We start from the raw sequence: 9483 nt of genomic DNA, 5'->3' as shown, positions 1-9483 counted from the left end.
GTTAGGAATACTTGGTTTTTAGCCCTGATCCATCATGGCTCTGGTACATCATGGGACATGATCATCACTAAATTAATTTACATAAAGTCATGAAATAAATTCATACTATTGAATACATAATCTGCTGGGGAAAGTGTGAGGGTGATACGAATTCCAAGTCAGAGATGGCAAAGGATCCCTTAAAGGGAGCAGATTAACGCAGAAAGCAGAGGAATTGTGTCTCCAGTGTCAAATGGAAATGATAATATGTATGTCAAGTTATTCAATAAAAAAACTGTGCCATGTTCTCTCTCTCTCTCTCTCTCTCTCTCTCTCTCTCTCTCTCTCTTTCTCTGTCTGTCTGTCTTTTAAAGAGAAAAAACCACATGGGGACAGAGAATGAGACACAGATTTCAGAATTCCTTCTTCTGGGAATTTCAGAGGAACCAGAACTGCAGTCTTTCCTCTTGGGGCTTTTCCTCTCCATTTACCTGGTCACTGTGCTGGGGAACCTGCTCATCATCCTGGCCACCGTCTCAGACTCCCACCTGCACACACCCATGTACTTCTTCCTCTCCAACCTGTCCTTTGTGGACATCTGCTTCACCTCCACCACCATCCCAAAGATGCTGGTGAACATCCAGACAAGGAGCAAGGTCATAGCATATGAGGGATGCATCCTATAAATATATTTTTTTCATACTCTTTGGAGTTTTGGACAATTTCCTTCTGACTGTGATGGCTTATGATCACTTCATAGCTATCTGTCACCCTCTGCACTACACAGTCATCATGAATCGCCGACTCTGTGTGTTGCTGGTGCTGGCATCCTGGATCACCAGTGCCCTGAATTCCATGTTGCAAAGCTTAATGGCGTTGCGGCTGTCCTTCTGCACAGACATGGAAATCCCCCACTTTTTCTGTGTACTTAATCAGGTGGTCCTTCTGGCCTGTTCTGACACTTTTCCAAATGACATGGTGATGTATTTTGCAGCAGGATTGCTGTTTTGTGGCCCCCTTGCTGGCATCCTTTACTCCTACTCCAAGATAGTGTCCTCCATCCATGCAATCTCCTCTGCTCAGGGCAAATACAAAGCATTCTCCACCTGTGCATCTCACCTCTCTGTGGTCTCCTTATTCTATTGCACTTGCCTAGGGGTGTACTTTAGTTCATCTGCTACACACAACTCACACTCCAGTGCCACAGCCTCAGTGATGTACTCCGTGGTCACCCCCATGCTGAACCCCTTTATCTACAGTCTGAGGAATAAGGACATTACAGGAGCTCTGAGAAGACTCTTCAGTGGGAAGCTCTAGAGGAGACCTTTTTCAGGAACTGCCTGTGGTCCCAGGGTGCTAACCTGCAGAGCCAGAAATCACAGTTCCTTAATCAGATACTGACATAGAATGTGCTCTTTCCATTTATTTCCTGTAGTCTTGATTTCTATCATTTCAACTTCTTTGTCAAATGGAAGCAATCTCATTAATAAGTTTTCTGCTCTGTCAGCCAATATTTTTCTCTCTCTCAGTTTTCTACTTTCCTGTGTTCTTCCAGATCTCAGATCAGAGGCAGTTTGGAGATTCCTGTCATTCTCACAGAGAGAAGTTGCACTTGTCATGTGGAATAAACTCCACTTGCAGTTGGGGTCATTTATGGCATTTTATTGTAGAGAAAGACCTGGGACCACAATTTTTGATGTTCTGTTCCTTATTGCTGTCTGCAAAGCTGCCTTACCTGGTCTATGTTATGATCCAAACTTCAAAATACCAGTGACCTTACAGGTTATCAGGGATTTTATAGTCACAGGTATATGATGCTCTTATTCAGCACAGTTTTCAACACATGGTGTATTCCATGGTAAGGAGTAATAATGAAACATTGCAATCAAATACACATTAAACATGAATATTCTAACATGTTTACACTAAAAACACACAGAAGGGCAAATTACACAAATCAGTGACTCAACGTGGTCTTAGAGTCAGAGAGGATCTTACATTTTCAACTTCAATCAGACCTTGAGTTTCCAGTCACACCTCCATGAAAGATCTATTTCTCATGCTGCACATCTACTCGTTGAAATGTGAAATCTTGGCTTCCATGCATAAGGGGTTTATTCAGTGACTGAAGGATTTAGCATAAAGTTCTTACTGTTCAGGACATAAAGTCATTCTTCTTGTTTAACAATTCCTGGTTCTGAGGAAAATCATGACTTCTTCAACATTAACAAAATATCTCACCCATTAAAAGTTTTTTGTTGTAAACATTAAATTGCATATGAGTGAACTGTGTGTACATCTACTGTAACTTAATTTTCACTTCATCTTTTATGTTCTAAACTCTGTTCAAGCTCATGAGCAAAGGAGGGCTTCCATAAGAACTTGAAACCTGCCCTGCTGTGCCTTGGCCAGGAGGTTGTGCATGGGTCACACAGTGTCCCCTATACACATGCCTATTCTTCCCGCCTGCCCTGGTTGCCTGGAATGGAAACTCAACAATAGTCACTTTCTAATGTACCACAGTGAACCACAGATATTTGGTTTTATATATATATATATATATATATTATATATATATATATATACATACACACACACACACACTAATTAAAGAACAATATAATACCCATAATACTAGAAGGGAGATCAATTGAGTAGAATAGCAGATCAAGGAATGGGAGGGGGGCGGGACAAGGAAGGTACTGGGACTGATATTGATGGAATCATGTGACATACATGTCTGAATCTGGCATAATGATTCCCACTATTGTGTATGATTATAATAAGAGCTCTATATACACAGAACAATGTTGCAGTCTTAATAAAGAAGAAATAGTGGTCATTTACAGCTGGAGGACACTGTGTAGAGAAATAAGGCAGGCACAGAGAGACACACACTGCCTGATGTCACCTGTGTGTGGAATCTAAACAAGATGACCTCCTGGGAAAAAGAGCAGAAAGGTGGTCATGGAGGGTGGGGAGATTGTGTGGGGAAGAAGGGGCTGTTAGTCAAAGGGTGCAAAGCTTCAGTTACACTGGATGAATGTGTTTTAGTGATCTCTCCTGCTGCTGGGTGACATCTGGTAAAGATAATGTATATTTTTAAATTATTAGACAGATTTTTAAAATATAGACTCAACTGTGCACCTGGAAACCAGTAAAAGGGTAAAGAAAATGTGACCCATATGCCAGAGGGAGCATCAGACATAAAGAAGGATGAAATCCTGTCACTGACAGCAAACAGATGGAGCAGGAGGATGTGGAACTGATCAGACTGAGGCAGAAACAGGAGGCCGATATCACCCCCTCTCTCTCCCACACAGGAACCTAAACACAGAGGAGCTAGAGTGGAAGTGTTGCTGGGGATGGTGCTGTGTGCTGTGGGGAGGAAGGGAGAGTGGAGTGGAGGTGGACATGACCAGTGCCCCCTGCAGGCATGGTGTGCAGGTCACTGTAAATCCCATCAATCTGCACCAGATGTGGGTCAGTAGCAATGAAAAGTAAGACAAAAATAATAAAGGAAATAAAGTGTGAGCATCCTCTCTGGCCTCCACTGACTCCCCAGTGAGCAGAGAGGAGGACAGTTTTCTGAAGTTGACCAGAAGTCCATGCCTTGGAGATGCAGGACACTTAGTGAACAAGGCTCCCTAAGCTTCATGAGCTGAGCCTTTCCATGGAGCCTGGGCCGGCCCAGAACTCCTGAGCTCATGGATCCCCTCACCACCACCTCCTCTGTAGCGGGGGTTACAGGTAGGTGACAGTGCACCCAGCTAGAAGCCACCTCTGTGTAAAATAAGAGACTATTTGTAAGGTACTCATCTCAGAGCCTCATGCATGAGAGATCTAAATGTTTTCACGTATAATTACCAAACGGTTTTGTCAACGAAGGCCTAAATGACAACTTTGACCATGTATTGAGAGGATGTTCTAATTGGTCTGGGGACAGTGTCATAAAGCCAAGAATGAAGTACCCATGGTTTATAAGCTTAGGTGAAGACGGGGATAGAAACTTCCTGCAGGTATCAGGGGCTGTGTCTCCAACACAACCCAAGGCTGTGGAGATCTGAGGGACCTAATCCAGATAGGTTCCATGTGTCAGACCTGGGAGAGAACTTCAGCTCATGAGGTTAAATCTCTGGAAGGAAGAAGAGGGCGTGAGATGGAGCAACAGAATGAATTCTCCTGGCTCTGAACCATGTCTCTGGGAATAGAGAATCTCCTGGAAAGAGAAACGTCCTTGGTGCAGAACACTGTCCAGCAGGGGAATGACTCACGTGCCCAGCGTTGCCACAGTGAGGACATGCCTAATGAGAAGTCTGGGGAGCTGTGTATGTCTCCTCTCTGCTGTTCCTCAGAATGCTCCACCTTGGACTGGACAGGACATCGTGGTTTCTTGCTCTCAGAGTGCTCACCCAGGTCAGTGAGACCCAAGAAACCCTGAAGGAGATGTTCAGAGAATGGACACCAAGAGCGTTGGCCTGAGGTTATCCCAGAGTCAAACCAAAACTGCCTGACCTGGGAGATTGTGGTTACCAGGCTGTTGGATGATCTGCTTTCCTGCTTAATTCATTGATTCATTTATTTATGATGCTGAAAAGGAAAGTGACAGTTTAACAACCTTTACTCAAATAAGAGATCAGTCCTTAAAGTGAAGGTGCTGTGGCTACCAGAGCTGGGAGGACATGCAGGGAACTGAGGGGACAGCCAGGGACACAGGGTGGAGCTCACAGGAGGAATGACTCTAGTGCTCTCTAGCTCAGTGTGTAACGTGGTCACAGCTGCTGGTTGTGGATTTGAAATTGCTGGTAGAGAAGATTCTGATTGTTCCCAACACACAGGAGTGATCAGCATTGAGGGTAATGGAGATGGTAATTCCATACTACTCCCAGGTCTGCTTGCTTTGGACACACACACACACACACACACACACACACAGCAGTTCAATGTGTGACTGATTATCACACATGGCTCACATGTATTCAATGATCACACAGCTATCATTGTTGCTTAAAGCTTTACAATTATTTTTAAAAGAGATCAACACAAAACCTAAGTATTACATGGTAAAGAACCATATCAGAAAAATACGAAGGGGGCCTGCCTCACACAGTTGCCCAGTCCTGGAGACAATGGCTAGGGAGGTGCAGCAGCCTCCGGAGGCCATCCTCCCGCTGTCCTGGGAACAGTGCTGAAAGCATTGTTTTGTCCTTGGTAAACTTCCTTTCATGAATTGTTGGCTTACAGTGTTCATCTTTCCTATGTGGGTGTTTGATATGTGTGTTATAGGGACACTGAAAAGATTGTCCATTCTTTGTTTTGGTCCCTTCCAGCTTTTCTGGCCACTGTGGGGTTACATTGGAGGTGGAATGCTACCAGAATCAAGGAAGCATCCACTTCCTTCCAGCGTCCCAGGGACCCTGCCTTATTGGGCAGTTCTCCCTCAGCATCACCTTCTGTTTATTGAGCATGATTTTTGTTTCTATAAATCAGGGCAGATAATGACCCATACAAAACTGGATCTCCAAGGGTACCTGTGATGGGACATTGGCAGACTGGAGTTCCGGACTATCATTGCTTCATTCTTCAGGGAAAAGTTAATCTGAAATTGGCAACTTGCCTTGTATCCCTTCCTGTTGAATAGTGTGGCTGTGGGGAGAAGAGCGTTGTGTTAACACATGTGGTGTGTATGTGTGTCTGTGTGTGTCTGTGTGTGGTTCCAAGGCAAGTGGTCCTGGGAGTAGTATGCAGACATTGCCCAAATTATGAGGATCAAACTAATCATTTCTTTTAATGTTATGACCTTACAAAAATTATTTGCATTACAAAATAACTACTTTTAAGGGCTGGGGAGATAGCTCAGTCAGTAGAGGGCTTGCCTCACAAGTGCAAGGCCCTGAGTTCAAACCCCATAGTGCAAAAAAAAAAAAAAAAAAAAAAGACACTTTTAATGTCAATTTTGATATTTTTCCAGGCTGGTGGTATGTAGAACAATACTCCCTTATGATGCTGGGCCCTGATGGCCCAGAGCTGGACTCCAGGTCAGCCGCACCCTCCCCTGGTGAACACCTGAGACTCCAGGGCTGCTGCACTGCTCAGCTGGGAGGCTGGTAGGTGTTATGAGTCAGTGCATTGCTGACCTGTGGGGTCCCAGCCCTTCTGATGGCTTCATCAGGACACAGCCCACCATCATCCCCAAGCTTCCACAGTCCTAATGGTGTTCCTAACACAGAGCCAGGACTCAGGTTGACAGGTGAAATACAGTGACAGTGCACTTCTGTCCAAAGAAAAGTCCTGCAGCTAATTTATAGTGTGAATTAGAAAACTTTGGGCAGAATCATGTGTCTTGATGTTTCAGGGGCACAAGACAACTGCACTCTTCAACGTGGTAAATACGATTTTAAATGTATTTTAATGGACGCATAACATTCCTACCTATTTACATGGTACAGGACAGTAATTTGGAAGATGCATGTGGGTGAAATGAGCAAGTCAGGGTGGTCAGCATTGCTTCTCCTCCAGCATTAGTCACTCCTACATGCTGAGAATCTTCAGGCTCCTGTAGTTACTGTGAAGTGTGTGGAAGGTGCTGTGGCCACAGTTCCCCTACTGTGCTGCAGACCCCAGAGCTGGCTCCTCCTGCCTCTCAGAGTTTGGGAGTTATTGTGTCCTCTGCCTCCATCTCCCATCCCTCCTACACTTCCCAGTCTCCAGTGACCACGATTCCCCTCTCTTCCTGTGTAAGGCCAGGATTTTAGCTTCCACAGATGAATGGCAGCAGGCTCTGTTTCCATGCACGCTGCTGCAAATGTCAGGATTCATTGTTTCTTAGTTGAATATGATTCCCTTCTGTTCTGTATCTCCTTGCACTTCCTCTCTCTATTCATGCCCTGATGGATAGACTGATGAATTCCACATCTTGTCTGCTGTGATCGGACTGCAATGAGCACAGCCTGCAGGGTCCCTGTGTGGATTCATAGAGTTTGCATGTGCACAGAGAGGTTTTCATTGTCTTCAGTCCACATTCCTCCACACTGTTCCCCTTACTGTAAGTTAAATTAGATTTTCTACACGTTTCCTCATTTGCTTTCCACCAGGTCCTTATGCACTGGGTGACATTAGTGCAACATTTTACAACTAAAGCGATGGAGTTTCAGAGTGCCTTTCTATGTTCATGCAGTGCTAACAAACACAACACTGGGGCTGACACTGTGAACTCGGCATGCTGCTGTCAGCTCTGAGATCTGAGGAGCCACACACACAGCAGCTCTCACCAGGCATAATCACCCTTGTGATGCACACCACCAAGGAACTGTCCTACAGAAGACATTACAAGGAGAATCGCCTTTTAAATCAATTTCCATGTTTAATTCACACATAACAATTGCATCTATTCATAGTGGACCATGTGATACTTTGATACATGTGTCAATGTTTAATGACAATATTGGGGTGATCATCCCATTCATGTCTTTCAGCATTTGTCATTGTGAGGGACAGGGAAACTCAAACTCCTGTTTTCTAACTATTTTGAAATAAACGAACTATATGGGAACTCAAGTCCCCTGCTGTGCTGTGGGACACTCGGACTTCATCTCCTCCCTGTGGCTTTTACCGTCCAATAGCCCACCCATGTCCTCCCCTCCCCACTCCCTTCCCAGCCTCTGGTCACTGCTATGATCTCACCCTCTGAGCTGACCCTCTCCCTCTTGCTCTTTCCTGTTGCCACACTGGCTTCCTTGCTGGCCTTGGACATCTGAAACGGGCGCCTTCCTCAGGGCCTTGGCATGGTCTTTGCCTCCTGCCAGACACTCTTCCCTGACAGTCTGTGGCACTTGCTCTGTCTTCCTTCAGACTTTTTTTTTTTTTTTTTTTTTCAACTCTGATGTGTCATCTTTGCTGGTCTCTTCAGAAGCCCAATTTTAAAAGTGTCCCTCCACTCACTCTCTTCTTTTTGACCTGGTTACATTTTCTTCCAAGTGTCTCCTTATCTGAATGCTACATAGTTTTCAAAATTGCTTATCATCTTTCTCCATCACTGGATTGTGCCATCATTTTTCTGCCTGTTCACACATTTTCTAGATAATTCATTGAACATGGCAAATATTCAATTTTTGTTCTTATATGTGCTAGGAATTGCTCAGTATAATTGTAGAATACACGACATCTTGAGGGAATGCTCAGAACTCGAAAGGAATTTCTATCAGTGAATCAGGGTGATGCCTGGAAGGGGACCAAATTCAGATGAAATATAATAAGGTGCCTTTTCTACAAAATGGAAATGAGTGTAAAATAGAAATTAAAGGAGAGTAATGCATCTTTTCTCTTTCTCTCAGAGTCACACCAACCACATGAAACCAAGGAATAGCACACAGATTTCAGAATTCCTTCTGCTGGGACTTTCAGAGGACACAGAACTGCAGCCCCTCATCTTTGGGCTTTTCCTCTCCATGTACCTGGTCACTGTGCTGGGGAACCTGCTCATCATCCTGGCCACCATCTCAGACTCCCACCTGCACACGCCCATGTACTTCTTCCTCTCCATCCTGTCCTTTGTGGACATCTGCTCCACCTCCACCACCATCCCAAAGATGCTGGTGAACATCCAGACAAGGAGCAAGGCCATCACCTACATGGGTTGCATCACCCAGATGTACTTTTCATACTCTTTGTAGGGTTGGACTTCTTTATTCTGACTGTGATGGCCTATGACAGATATGTGGCCATCTGCCACCCCCTGCACTACAAGGTCGTTATGAACCACCAACTTTGTGTGTTGCTGGTTCTGATGTGCTGGATCTTGAGTGTTCTGAATTCTCTATTACAAAGCTTAATGGTGTCCTGGCTCTCCTTCTGCACACATGTGGAAATCCCCCACTTTTTCTGTGAACTTAACCAGGTGGTCCTGCTGGCCTGTTCTGACACTTTTCCAAATGAGATGGTGATGTATTTTGCAGCTTTGCTACTGGCTTGCTGTCCCCTCACTGGTATCCTTTACTCCTATTCCAAGATAGTGTCCTCCATACGTGCAATCTCATCAGCTCAGGGCAGGTACAAAGCCTTCTCCACCTGTGCATCTCACCTCTCTGTGGTCTCCTTATTTTACGGCACAAGCCTAGGTGTGTACCTCAGTTCTGCTGTGACCCAAAACTCACGCTGTACTGCAGTAACCTCAGTGATGTACTGTGTGGTCACCCCCATGCTGAACCCCTTCATCTACAGTCTGAGGGATAAGGACATCAAGCGCGCTCTGAGGAGATACCTGTGAGGGTGTTTATGGACAGAATCTTTCTTTGCCTGGTGAGTCCACATAACATGATGAGTTCCAGTTTCACCCAAGTCGTGCTGAGTGACAGGACTTCATCCTTTCCTTGGCTGAGTAATATTCCACCATATGCTTGTACCACATGTGATTTTTGCTCATCCATCAGTGGATGCCTTGGTTGATTTCTCCTGTCAGTTATTGTAAAGATGTAGTAGATGAGTGTGTGCAGGTTGGTCATAGTT

The 9483-nt window shown here is 44.8% G+C and overlaps 2 pseudogenes across 2 annotated transcripts; both read left to right on the top strand.

The window, feature by feature from the left end:
* Positions 1–365: 365 nt before the first annotated feature.
* Positions 366–1296, top strand: LOC306652810 (olfactory receptor 7A40-like; annotated as a pseudogene). Its single transcript has one exon. The product of its transcript is annotated as an olfactory receptor 7A40-like (transcript).
* Positions 1297–8327: 7031 nt separating this feature from the next.
* LOC306652811 (olfactory receptor 7A10-like) lies at positions 8328–9244 on the top strand (annotated as a pseudogene). The gene has a single exon. The product of its transcript is annotated as an olfactory receptor 7A10-like (transcript).
* Positions 9245–9483: the final 239 nt, after the last annotated feature.

Source organism: Sciurus vulgaris (genome assembly GCF_902686455.1).
Source record: "Sciurus vulgaris genome assembly, contig: HiC_scaffold_607_arrow_ctg1, whole genome shotgun sequence".
Taxonomy (NCBI): Eukaryota; Metazoa; Chordata; class Mammalia; order Rodentia; family Sciuridae; genus Sciurus; species Sciurus vulgaris.
Note: the sequence above shows the minus strand (reverse complement) of the source record. Positions and strands in the feature narration are given on the sequence as shown.